Raw genomic sequence first — 13,734 nt, 5'->3', positions numbered from 1 at the left:
CAATGTAGTGTACAAAATCCCATGCAAGGACTGCACAAAACACTACATAGGACAAACAGGAAGACAGTAAACGATCTGCATCCATGAACACCAACTAGCCATGAAACGACATAACCAGCTATCCTTAGTAGCCAAACATTCAGATGACAAGCAACATGAGTTCGACCGGGACAACACCACTATTACAGGACAAGCCAAACAGAGAACAGCCAGGGAATTCCTAGAGGCATGGCACTCATCCGCAGATTCAATCAATAAGCACATCGACCTGGACCCAATATACCGGCCTCTGCAGCGGACATCTGGAACTAACAACTGGAAGTGGCAGATACAAATCGCCATAAATGCCAGAGAAAACATCACAGAAGCGCTTCACAGGAGGCTCCCAAGCACTGAGGATGTCACCTAGACAGGGGATGAAACGTCTGCAACACAAATTCCCAGCTCGGCGAACAGAACCACAACAGGATTTGTTCTATAGTTCCAATTTCAGATTAGGGTTGTTGAGACTCGAAGGCAGAGAGTGGGTAGATGTTAGTGTATTTTTATTCCGGGTGTTGATTTCAGTTCATTTAAAGTGCTTGGGATAGCAATGGCTCTTTCAGTCACTATAAGTTTTCTGGGGTTGGAATGAGTGACTTTAGGGCTTTTGCAAAAGGTGATTAAGGCCAAGCTGCTAGAATTAGCAGACAAGCTGGAATTGGAGCTGGCTCTTTAAATGAGGGAAGGCGATGTTATTACAGCAGTAGCTCAGCATTTAAATTTGCTGAAAACGCCATCAGAATGTTCACAGATAGATAAAATTAAAGAGAAAATGAAGCAACTTGCATTAGATGCAAAAGACAAGAAATTACGATCAATAGCAAAAGGGAGAGAAAGAGAGGGGAAAGGAAGAAAGAGAAGGAATTTGAACTTCCAAAACTTGCACTTTGGCAGGAGTTCAAAAATTCACTTTGTGAAGTAGTGAGAACTCATGTGGAAGAGCAGAGAGTTAAATCGCAAGATTAGCAACTAAAATGGCTAATGATTGAGTTGGGTCCATAAATCATGAGGGATAGAAATTGAGGAAAAGAGAAATCCTCATGTGGAAAGATAAAGATAGATCTTGGTGAAGATCTTAGGGATAACTTACCACAGAGTAAAAAGGAAACCCTTGAAGGGGAAAGAGAAGTTAAAAAGTTCAGATGTTTTCACTTCAATAAAGTAGGCCACATGAAATCACAGCATAACAACTATTCCAAATTAATCATGTTGTTGGAGTAGGAAAAGCACTGGGAAGCCAGGTGTAGCAAAACAGGATGATCCAGTGAATTTTGTTGGGGTGGTAACGGAAAGCACAATGGGGGCTAGAAAAATGCACCAGAATGTATAAGCTGGTCAGAGGTTGGTTAAGGAGGAAGTGCCAGACCTTCTTACACCATACATCTGTGAATGTAAAGTTTATTTGCATAGGCCAGAAACAGTAGGTAAAGAGGTTACAATATTAAGAGATACATCATCCCCTCAATTTGTGATGTTGAAAGATGAGGACATATGTACGTCTGAAGGGCTATTGCCAGAAAATTAAACTAGTATTGGGAATTCTCAGTAAGGCAAGAAGTGCTAACTTATGTAAAATGAGGTTAGAGTGTCCAGTGAAGAGTGGAGAAGTTGTTGTAGGAGTACTGGACAAAGTCTCAGCTCCAGGAATACAATATGTCTTTGCTAATGATATAGCTGATTCACCGGTAGGAGTGTTGCCTACGGTGGCTGAAAAGCCAGTGGAAACCTAAGCAACTGAACTATTGCAGGTCACATATCTTGGATTCTTTCCTGACTGTGTGGTAACGAGGTCACAAAGTCACCAATTGGAACAGGAGAGGTCAAAGAGTACAGAGAAGAATTAGCAGAGACCCTGTTTGACCAGATGGTTGACACAAACAGGAACAGATAGATGACAATGCATACTTCTTTAGCTCATATAAATTAATATCAGCAGAAACGTGAAAACTTAAAGCAATTGTATCAGAAGGCATACACAGAAAAAGAATCCAAATGTATCCTTGAATATTATTATCTTAAAAGTCATGTCTTAATAAGGAAATGGAGACCATCACGTATTCAGATAGATGAGAAATAGGCAGAAGTTCATCAAGTCATATTACCAGTGAATTATAGAAAGAAGGTATTGCGAGTGGCACATGAGCTACCTCTGGGCGTCATTTAGGAGTGAGAAAAACACAAGCTAAAATACAAACACATTTTACTGGCCTGGACTACACAAGGATGTAGTTGAATTTTGCCAGATGTGTCATACATGTCAGGTAATTGGAAAATCACAGGCAGTAATAAACCCGCCCCTTTAATATTTGATGAACCTTTTAAAAGAGTCTTAACTGACTGTATAAGTCCCCTACTTCAAACAAAAAGTGGAAATCAGTATTTGTTAACAATAATAGATGTGTCCACTCGATTTCCAGAGGCCATCCATTACACGCTATCGTAGTTAAAAGGATTGTAGAGGAGTTGCTTAAATTTTCACTCGATGTGGACTACCCACAGCGATACAATCAAATCAAGGGTCAGACTTCACATCAAAATTATTCAAGGAAGTTATGCACAGCTTAGGAATAAAACAATTCAAATCTGCTGCGAAATCCAAAATCACAGGGAGCACTAGAAAGATGGCATCAGACATTAAAGCCCATGTTGAAGGCTAAAAGTCAAGACTATCCAGATGATTGGGATAAGGGAATTCCATTTGTAGTTTTTGTGATCAGAGATGCCCCAAATGAATCTACCAAATACGGTCCATTTGAATTAGTGAAGTGAGAGGACCACTGAATTTGATTAAGGAGAAATGGGTAGGTCAGAATTCAGAGAACACATATTTGGACTATGTGTCAAATTTTCAGGAACAATTAAATAGAGTGGGGGAAGTTGGTTAGACAGCATTTAAAAGTATCCCAGCATGCAAAGAATCAGGAAGCAGACAAGAAATCAAAAATTTGTAATTTTGCTATCGAAGATAAGGTGTCACTGTCACATCCAGTGATAGGTTAAAGCAAGGTTTAGTAGACCATATCAAGTTGAAAGGAAATTAAGTGAGATTTACTATTTGATAAGGGCTCCAGATAGAAAGAAATCTCAAAGTGTGTCATGTGAATATGTTCAAAAGGTATTTTGACAGGGAAGGAAAACCAGAGGAGAATGTGTTATTGGCTACAACAGAGGCAAGAACCAAGTTCCGACGATTCTGAATTGGAGATTCCTCAAATAAAATTGGACAATGGGAAAGTTGTCCAAAATTGGGATAAATTATTGATGAAAATTGAAATGGCCTGAAAGAGTTATTACTATCACATGGGGAGATAAGCTGGGAAGTACTAACCTAAATATGCATGATATAGGTATAGGAGATGTTGTTTTAATCAGCAACATCCTTCTAGGCATAATCCTTTAAAGTTGGCACAGGTTCAAAAGGAGATTGAACATATGCTCCAAGATGATATAATCCAAGTGAGTTACTATAACTGGAGCTCACCCATAGTAATGGTGCTAAAACCCGATGGTGCCCAATAGCTATGTGTGGGCTATCGCAAAACCAGTGCAGTTACAAAGACTGATGCATATCCAATTCCGCGTTTGGAAGATTGTGTTGAGAAGGTGGGACAAGCAACTTATACTTCTAAGTTGAACTTGCTTAGAGGATAGTGGCAGGTACCTTTGTCAGAAAGGGTGAAGGCAAAGCCGGCTTTCATAATGCTGACTGGACTATATCATGCCATTTGGCATGGGAAATGTGCCAGCCACATTTCAGAGACTAACCAATAAGGTAATTGCTGGATTACCCAACTGTTTTATATATACAGATGACCTGGTGATTTTTAGTCATGCATGGAAGGAACATCTGCAACATTTATCAGACTTGTTCGATCGACTTCGGAAGGCATACTTGGTGGTAAACCTGACTAAAAGTGAATTTTCCAAAGCCCCAGTCAGCTTCCTGTGCCATGTTATTCGACATGAGCAAATATCCTTACGGAATGCAAAAACTAAGGTAACTGGGGAGTTTTTCCACACAATCAACAAAAAGAGCAGTACTATGGTTCCTGAGATTGAATGGGTTTTATTGAAAATTCACATTAAATTTTAGCAGTGTGGCTGTTCCATTCTCTGAATCGCTAAAGAAAGGCAAGAAGTTTCTGTGGACACTAAACTGTCAAAAGGCATTTGACAGCCTGAAAGCTGCGTTAACCACTGCTCCAACATTAGCCACACCTAATTACACAAAGCCGTTCAAGGTGGCTATTGATACAAGTGATGTGGGTGCCGGTGCTGTGCTCTTGCAAGAAGATGATGAGAAGATAGAAAGACCTACCAGGTATTTCTGCAGGAAGTTGAACATTCATCAGCAAACATATTCAACAGTTGAAAAGGAAACTTTGAGCTTGGTGTTAGGACATTTCAAGGTTTATGTTACTAGAGACATATCTGAGACAGTCACATACCCATTGAAGTTTGTGGAGAAATTTAAAGACAAAAATGCCAGACTCTTTATATGGAGCTTGTTGTTACAGCCAATCAATTTGAAAATAGTGTATGTAGCAGGATGAGAAAACATCATTGCTTATGTATTGTTAACACTTGAATGTGAAATGGAGACTTTGATGACAGGAGTAAAACAGACTGAAACAGATAGTAGTCGTGCATGTTTACATGCTTATTGTCAATGTAATGTATATGTACATTACCCAACTGTGTTGTATACATAGATAACCTGGTGATTTTTTTAGTCACACATGGAAGGAACATTTGCAACATTTATTGGACTTGTTCGATTGGGGTAGCACGGTGGGTTAGTGGTTTGCACAGCTGCCTCACAGCGCCAGGGACCTGGATTCGATTCCAGCCCCGGGTGACTGTTTGTGTGGAGTTTGCACGTTCTCCCAAATGTCTGTGTGGGTTTCCTCTGATGCTCTGGTTTCCTCCCACAATCCAAACATGTGTAGGTTTGGTGAATTGGCCATGCTACATTGCCCATAATGTTCAAGGATGTGTAGGTTAGGTGCGTTAATCAGGGTAAATGTAGGATAATGGGTCTGGGCGGGTTACTCTTCGGAGGGTCAGTGTAGATATGTTGGGCCAAAAGCCCTGTTTCCACACTGTAGGATTCGATGATCCTATGACTTTGGAATGCAGGCTCCTTAATAACTGCTCATTTTGTGAGGCCATTTGTCCATGTACAATGGTGTAGAGTTTAAGATTAAGGGGTTTTAAAATGAATCCATCTTTGGATACTGATGGTTTATTTATTTTAAAGGAAGAGAGATGTGATGAAGCTGCTCCTTTAAAAAGGTTATGTTGTCCTTGCTTTTATTAACAGTGAGATCTGGTCCATGACAAGACAAGACAAAGAAAGAACAGAGCAGAGTCCAAACTTTTGCATAGCAATATAAGGCGAAAGTACTTGATAACTTGCCAAAGTGACTTTGACTTTCTGAATATATTTTATTTCCTGATATCTGTATGAACATGTTCCAGCCTAGATTTTGGCTTTGACATTGAAATCCAAGCCAATTTGCAGCTTCTTAACTTGCTAGGCTATATTTCCATTGTGTCCATCTTGGACAATTAGTTGCACTCTTGCCAACTCTCAGAGACAGCAAGTTGTGGGTTCAAATCCCACTTCAGGAACTTCCACACAAAATCTAAGATGACACTATTGGATCTGGCATCTTGATGTCATAATAAAGTAAACGTTGTCTCCCCTTTTGAAAGAGTAAAAGGTTTAGTGGCCAGATTGTAAGAAGACATTGTCCTGGTCAATATTTATTTCTCAGCTGTTATCACTCAGATTATTTTGTAATTCCCTGTCTCATTTCCTACATTAGACAGTTAATTGAATTCAAAATAGTTCCATTTGCTGTAGGATGCTTTGTGACATCCTGAACATGTAAAAGCCACAGTGTGAACTATTGAATGTGTTATCACATGGTATATCCATGACTAAGGTATGGAGTTAAGGGAGCAGTAACAAAAGAGAGTGGAGGAGACTTCCTCAGTCTCTTGAGAGAGAGAAAAAGAAGACTCCTCACTTCTGTCTTTAATGACCCACTCATGTTTTTAAACTGTTTACCCAGGTTCTCATTGCTTCCACAATTGAAGTGGAACCTGCTCAGTCTCCTCAGAATCTTATACATTTCGGTATGATCGCAACACTTGCTTTAAAGTTTCAATGGATGCAACCCATTGTTCAATGGGTTCAATTTTTCTCATTTGATAAACCATAGGACACTCTAGTCAAAGGCACAGACTGACGTTTCTGTGGCCAGTAGCAAAAAATCAGAATGGTTGCCTCCCTGGTGCCAGAATCAAGGATGTCTCAGGATGTTCTGCAGAATGTTCTCAAGGGGAAGAGAAGGAGACCAGCAGGACGTCATTGTATGCATTGGAATTAACGAGATAGAAAGGGAAAAGGGTGAGATTCTGAAGGGAGAATATTGAAAGTTAGGCAGGAATTTAAAATGGAGGTCCTCAAGGGTGGTAATATCTGGATTACTCCCAGTGCTACAAGATAGTGTGGATAGGAATAGGAGGATAGGGCAGATGAATGTGTGGCTGAGGACTGGTGCTTGGGAGAATGGTCTACATGTTTGGATCATTGGAATCTCTTCTGGCGTAGAAGTGACCTGTGCAAAAAGGATGCCTTGCACCTGAATTGGGAGGAGAATAATATACTGGCAAGGAGTTTTGCTAGAGCTACTTGGGAAGATTTAAATAGTAAGGTTGAGGGGGTGGGACCCAAAAGCATAGTGAGGAAAGATGCCAATCTGAGACTGGCACAGCTTGGGAAAGGAACCAGTCAAAAAGTCTGAGCAGGCAGGAACAAAGCAGAGAACGTGATAGGACTGATAAATTGAACTGCATTTACTTCAATGAAAGAGGTCTAACAGAGAAGGCAAATGAACTCAGGGCATGATTAGGAACGTGGGACTGATATCATAGCAATTACAGAAATGTGGCTCAGGGATGGATAGGACTGGCAGCAAGAGAGGTGTGGGGTTAGCATTTTTGATAAGGGATAGCATTACTGCTGTACTTAGAGAGGATATTTGTGGGAATACATCCTGGGAAGTTAATTGGGTGGAGCTGAGAAATAAGAGAAGGATGATCACCTTATTGGGATTGTATTATCAATGCCCTAATAGTCAGCAAAAAATTGAGAAACAAATTTGAAGGAGATTTGAGTTACCTGTAAGAATAATAGGGTGGTTATGGTAGGGGATTTTAACTTTCCAAGCACAGACTGGACTGCCATAGTGTTAATGGTTTAGATGGAGAGGAATTTAAGTGTGTACAAGAAAATTTATCATTCAGTGTGTGGACGTACCTACAAGAGAAGGTGCAAATCTTGACCTACCCTTGGAAAATAAGGCAGGACAGGTGACTGAGGTGTCAGTGGGAGAGCACTTATAGTTTTAAAATAGTAATGAAAAAGGATAGACCGGATCTAAAAGTTAAAGTTCTAAATTGGAGGAACGTTAATTTTGATGGTATGAGGCGAGAATATTTGAAAGCTGATTGGGAGCAGATATTCGCAAGTAAAGAGATGGCTGGAAAATGGGAAGCCTTCAAAAATGAGATAACGAGAGTCCAGAGACAGTATATTCCTGTTAGGGTGAAAGGAAAGGCTGGTAGGTGTAGGGAGTGCTGGACGACTAAAGAAATTGAGGTTTTGGGTAAGAAAAAGGAAGCATCAGCAGAGATCGAGTGAATCCTTCAAGTGTAAAGGCAGTCGGAGTATACTTAAGAGGGAAATCAGGAAGGCAAAAACGGGACATAAAGTCATAGAGATGTACAGCATGGAAACAGACCCTTTGGTCCAACCTGTCCATGCTGACCAGATATCCCAACCCAATCTAGTCCCAACTGCCAGCACCTGATCCATATCCCTCCAAACCCTTCCTATTCATATACCCATCCAAATGCCCCTTTAATGTTGCAATTGTACCAGCCTCCATCACATCCTCTGGCAGCTCATTCCATACACATACCACCCTCTGCATGAAAAGGTTGCCCCGTAGGTCTCTTTTATATCTTTTCCCTCTCACCCTAAACCTATGCCCTCTAGTTCTGGACTCCCCGATCCCAGGGAAAAGACTTTGTCTATTTATCCTAATCATGCCCCTCATAATTTTGTAAACCTCTATAAGGTCACCCCTCAGCCTCTGATGCTCCAGAGAAAACAGCCCCAGCCTGTTCAGCCTCTCCCTGTAGCTCAAATCCTCCAAACCTGGCAACATCCTTGTAAATCTTTTCTGAACCCTTTCAAGTTTCACAATATCTTTCCGATAGGAAGGAGACCAGAATTGCACACAATATTCCAACAGTGGCCTAACCAATGTCCTGTACAGCCGCAACATGACCTCCCAACTCCTGTACTCAATACTCTGATCAATAAAGGAAAACATACCAAATGCCGCCTTCACTATCCTATCTACCTGCGACTCCACTTTCAATGAGTTATGAACCTGCACATCAAGGTCTCTTTGTTCCGCAACACTCCTTAGGACCTTACCATTTGCTTTCCCAAAATGCTGTACCTCGCATTTATCGGAATTAAATTCCATTTGCCACTTCTCAGCCCATTGGCCCATCTGGTCCAGATCCAGTTGTACTCTGAGGTAACCCTCTTCATTGTCCACTACACCTCCAATTTTGGTGTCATCTGCAAACTTACTAACTGTACCTGTTATGCTCACATCCAAATCATTTATGTAAATGACAAAAAGTAGTGGACCCAGCACCGATCCTTGTGGCACTCCACTGGTCACAGGCCTCCAGTCTGAAAACCAACCCTCCATCGCCACCCTCTGTCTTCTACCTGTTAAGCCAGTTCTGTTTCCAAATGGCTAGTTCTCCCTGTATTCCATGAGATCAAACCTTGCTAATCAGTCTCCCATGGGAACCTTGTCGAACACCTTACTGAAGTCCATATAGATCACATCTTCGGCTCTGTCCTCATCAGTCCTCTTTGTTACTTAGTCAAGTTTGTGAGACATGATTTTCTATGCACAAAGCCATGCTGACTATCCCTAATCAGTCCTTGCCTTTCCAAATACATGTACATCCTGTCCCTCAGGATTCCCTCCAACAACTTGCTTACCACTGAGGTCAGGCTCACCGGTCTATAGTTCCCTGGCTTGTCTTTACCGCCCTTAAACAGTGGAACCACGTTTGCCAACCTCCAGTCTTCCGGCACCTCACCTGTGACTATCGATGATACAAATATCTCAGCAACAGGCCCAGCAATCACCTCTCTAGCTTCCCACAGAGTTCTCGGGTACACCTGATCAGGTCCTGGTGATTTATCCACCTTTAACTGTTTCAAGACATCCAGCACTTCCTCCTCTGTAATCTGGACATTTTGCAAGATGTCACCATGTATTTTGCTACTTTCTATATCTTCCATATCCTTTTCCACAATAAATACTGTTGCAAAATATTTTCTGTGGCTCCACATAAAGGCCGCCTTGCTGATCTTTGAGGGGCTCTATTCTCTCCCTAGTTACCCTTTTTTGTCCTTAATATATTTGTAAAAACCCTTTGGATTCTCCTTAATTCTATCTGCCAACGCTATCTCATGTCCCCTTTTTGCCCTCCTGATTTCCCTCTTAAGTATACTCCTACTGCCTTTATATTCTTCTAAGGATTCACTCGATCTATCCTGTCTATACCTGACATATGCTTCCTTTTTCTTAACCAAACCCTCAATTTCTTTAGTCATCCAGCATTCCCTATACATACCAACCTTCCCTTTCACCCTGACAGGGATATACTTTCTCTGGATTCTTGTTATATCTGAAGGCTTCCCATTTTCCAGCTGTCCCTTTACCTGCGAACATCTGCCTCCAATCAGCTTTCAAAAGATCTTGCCTAATACTGTCAAAATTGGCCTTTCTCCAATTTAGAACTTCAACTGTTAGATCTAGCCTATCATTTTCCATCACGATTTTAAAACGAATAGAATTATGATCGCTGGCCCCAAAGTGCTCCCCCACTGACACCTCAGTCACCTGCCCTGCCTTATTTCCCAAGAGTGGGTCAAGGTTTACACCTTCTCTAGTAGGTACATCCACATACTGAATCAGAAAATTGTCTTGTACGCACTTAAGAAATTCCTCTCCATCTAAACCTTTAACACTATGGCAGTCCCAGTCTATGTTTGAAAAGTTAAAATCCCCTACTAAAACTTCCCTATTATTCTTACAGATAGCTGAGATCTCCTTACAAGTTTGTTTCTCAATTTCCCTCTGACTATTAGTTATGTGAGATAGCTTTGGCAAATGCAGTTAAGGAGAATCCAACGTGATTTTATAAATGCATTAAGGACAAATGGGTAACTAGGGATAGAATAAGGCCTCAAAGATCAGCAAGGTGGCCTATGTGTGGAGCTACAGGAGATGGGGGAGATACTAAACGAGTATTTTGCATTAGTGTTTACTATGAAGAAGGACATGGAAGATATAGAACGTGGGGAAATAGATGGTGACAGTTTGAAAAATGTCCATATTATGGAAGAGGAAGTGCTGCATGTCTTGAAATGCATAAAAGTGGATAAATCCCTAGGACCTGATCAGGCATATGAGAGAACTCTGGGAAGCTAGGGAAGTGATTGCTTGGTCCCTTGCTGAGATATTTGTATCATTGATAGTCACAGGTGAGGTGCCGGAAGACTGGAGGTTGGCTAATGTGGTGTCATTATTTAAGAAAGGTGGTAAGACAAGCCAGGGAACTACAGGCCAGTGACCCTGCCATTAGTGGTGGCAAGTTGTTTGAGGGAATCCTGAGGCACAGGATTTACATGTATTTGGAAAGGCAAGGACTGATTAGACATAGTCAGCATGGCTCTGTGTGTGGAAAATCATATCTCATCAACTTGTTTGAATTTTTTTTTGAGGAAGTAACAAAGAGGATTTATGAGGGCAGAGCAGTGGACGTGATCCATATGGACTTCAGTAAGACGTTCGACAAGGTCCATCATGGCAGACTGGTTAGCAAGGTTTGATGTCATAGAATACAGGGAAAACTAGCCATTTGGATATAGAACTGGCTCCAATAGAAAAAGGCAGAAGGTGGTGGTGAAAGGTTCCTTTTCAGACGGAGGCCTGTGACCAGTGGTGTGCCACAAGGATTGGTGGCTTTGTCCACAACTTTTTGTCTTTTATATTAATGATTTGGATGTAAACATAGGAGGTATTGTTAATAAGTTTGCAGGTTACACCAAAATTGGAGATGTAGTGGACAGCATCCCGAAGAAAAATGCTCTCACTGTCCGACCTATCTAATCCTCCTGGTCATCTTATATGTTTCAATTAAGTCGCCTCTCAACCTTCTTCTCTATAATGGGAAGGTCCTGGGGTGTGTTGCTGAACAAACTTACCCTGGATTGAAAGTAGAATCGCTGTTCAATAGGATAGCGAAGAAGGCGTTTGGTATGCTCTCCCTTATGGGTCAGAGCATTGAGTATGGGAGTTGGGAGGTCATGTTGTGGCTATGCAGGACATTGACTCAACCACTTTTAGAATATTATGCATAATTCTGGTTTCCTTCCTATCAGAAGGATGTTGTGAAAATTGAAAGGGTTCAGAAAAGATTTACAAAGATGTTGCCAGGGTTGGAGGATATGAGCTACAGGGAGAGGCTGAATAGACTGGGGCTGTTTTTCCTGAAGCATTGGAGGCTGAGAGGTGACCTTGAATTGAGTTGAATTTATTGACACGTGTACTGAGGCACAATGAAAAGCTTTGTCTTGCGAGCACTGCAGGCAGATCAGAGTTAAGTAGCATAAGTAAGGCAATATTAGGTAAACAACTGTAAAAACAAAATCACAGGTACAGACGAATGTTAAGAGTTTGTGAGTTTGTTTAGTATTCTAACAACAGTAGGGTAGAAACTGTTTCGAAACCGGCTGATGCATATGTTAGACTTCTGTACCTTCTTCCCGATGGTGGAGATTGTAGAAAGACATTGGCAGTGTGGGACGGAACTTTGAGAATGCTGGCAGCCATTCCTTGACAATGGGCCTGGTAGTTGGATTCTATAGATGGGAGGTTAGCCTTTATGATTGTCCGGGCTGAGTTCTCCCTCTCTGTAACCGTCTCTGATCTTGAATGGTACAGTTCCATACCAGGTTTGATACATCCAGACAGAATGCTCTCAATGGCCCACCTGTAAAAGTCAGCGAGAGTATTCACCGTCATGCCAAATTTCCTCAGCTTCCTGAGGAAGAAGAGATGTTGTTGAGCCTTTGTAACCAGTGCTTTCACATGAAGAGTCCAAGAAAGCTTGTTGTGGATGAACAAGCCCAGCAGCTTGACACTTTCCACTCATTTCACCTGTGTGCTGCTAATGTGTAGGGGGGCGTGAGTAACATCCTGCAGAAAGTCAATAACGAGTTCCTTGGTTATGCCGGCATTGAGAGATAGGTTGTTCTCAGTGCACCATTTTACTAGGTCTTCCATCTCCCATTTGTAATCTGTTTCATCGCCATCTGAGATTCGGCTGACAATGGTGATGCCATCAGTGAACTTGTAAATGGCATTAGTCTGGTATTTGGTGACGCAGTCATGGGTATATAGGGCTGAATACACACCCCTAGGGGGCTCCAGGGTTGAGTGTTAGTGAGGATGAAATATTGTCCCCAATCTTCACTGATTGTGGCCTATGGGTCAGGAAGCTGAGGATCCAGTTGCACAGAGTGGTGTCTAGTCTGAGATCACTAAGTTTAGTAATCAGTCTCGAGGGGATAATAGTGTTGAAGGTTGATCTGTAGTCAATGAGTAGGATTCTTACATAGCTGTTCTTGGTGCCAAGATGTTCTAGTGAGGATGAAAGGCAAGTGACGTGACATCTGACGTGGATCTCTTGTTTCGATAGGCAAATTGGAATGGGTCGAGCGTAATGGGGAGGTGGAAGTCGACTAATGCCATGATCACCCTTTCAAAGCACTTCATGACCACCGAAGTTAGGATCATGGTTGATAGTCATTGAGATATGCTGCATGAGCCTTCTTAGGCACAGGGATGATGTTGGTCCTCTTGAAACAGGCAGGGACAGTGGCCTGCTGCAAGGAGAGGTTGGAAGATGTCTGTCTGAGTCTCTAGTTTGGATCGATATTGGTCCTTGGCTGTCTTAACCTTACAAACTTCATGAGGGGCATGGATAGGATATATATAGGCAAGGTTTTTTCCCTCTACTGGGGGAGTCCAGAACCCGAAAACGTGAGAGGGGAAAAATTTAATAGGGACCTAAGAGGCAATGTTTTCATGCAGAGGGTGGTGCATGTATGGAACAAGCTGCTAGAGGAAATGGGGGCAGGTACATATTTAAAAGGCATTGGATTGGAATATGAATAGGAATGGTTTAGAGGGATATGGGCTGACAAATGGGACTAGATTAGGATAGGATATTTGGTTAGCATGGATAATTTGGACCGAAGTGTCTGTTTCCGTTCTGTACATGTCTATGACTCTATAACCCTCTCATTTCATCCCAGGAATCACTTAGAGTTATTGAATCATATTTGAGTGAATCTTTTGTAAATTGCTTCAAATGCAGTGATGTAATTTGAAATAAAAGACCAAAATACACAGTGCTGCATGTATGTTTTCTTCAATCCTGGTAAAACTCTAGCAAGACTTTTGTCACTGGAATTTATAATGATGCTGTTGTACAGCTTGCTCTATGTTT

At 41.6% G+C, this 13,734-nt stretch overlaps 1 protein-coding gene across 1 annotated transcript in view; it reads left to right on the top strand.

Annotated features, from left to right (window-relative positions):
* Positions 1-13,734, top strand: part of LOC132825488 (uncharacterized protein C7orf50 homolog) — a 408,037-nt gene that overhangs the window by 73,539 nt on the left and 320,764 nt on the right. The window lies entirely within an intron of this gene.

The sequence above is a fragment of the Hemiscyllium ocellatum genome, chromosome 20 (assembly GCF_020745735.1).
Source record: "Hemiscyllium ocellatum isolate sHemOce1 chromosome 20, sHemOce1.pat.X.cur, whole genome shotgun sequence".
Taxonomy (NCBI): domain Eukaryota; kingdom Metazoa; phylum Chordata; class Chondrichthyes; order Orectolobiformes; family Hemiscylliidae; genus Hemiscyllium; species Hemiscyllium ocellatum.
The sequence above is the reverse complement of the archived record's forward strand: the minus strand, read 5'-3'. Positions and strand labels throughout refer to the sequence as shown.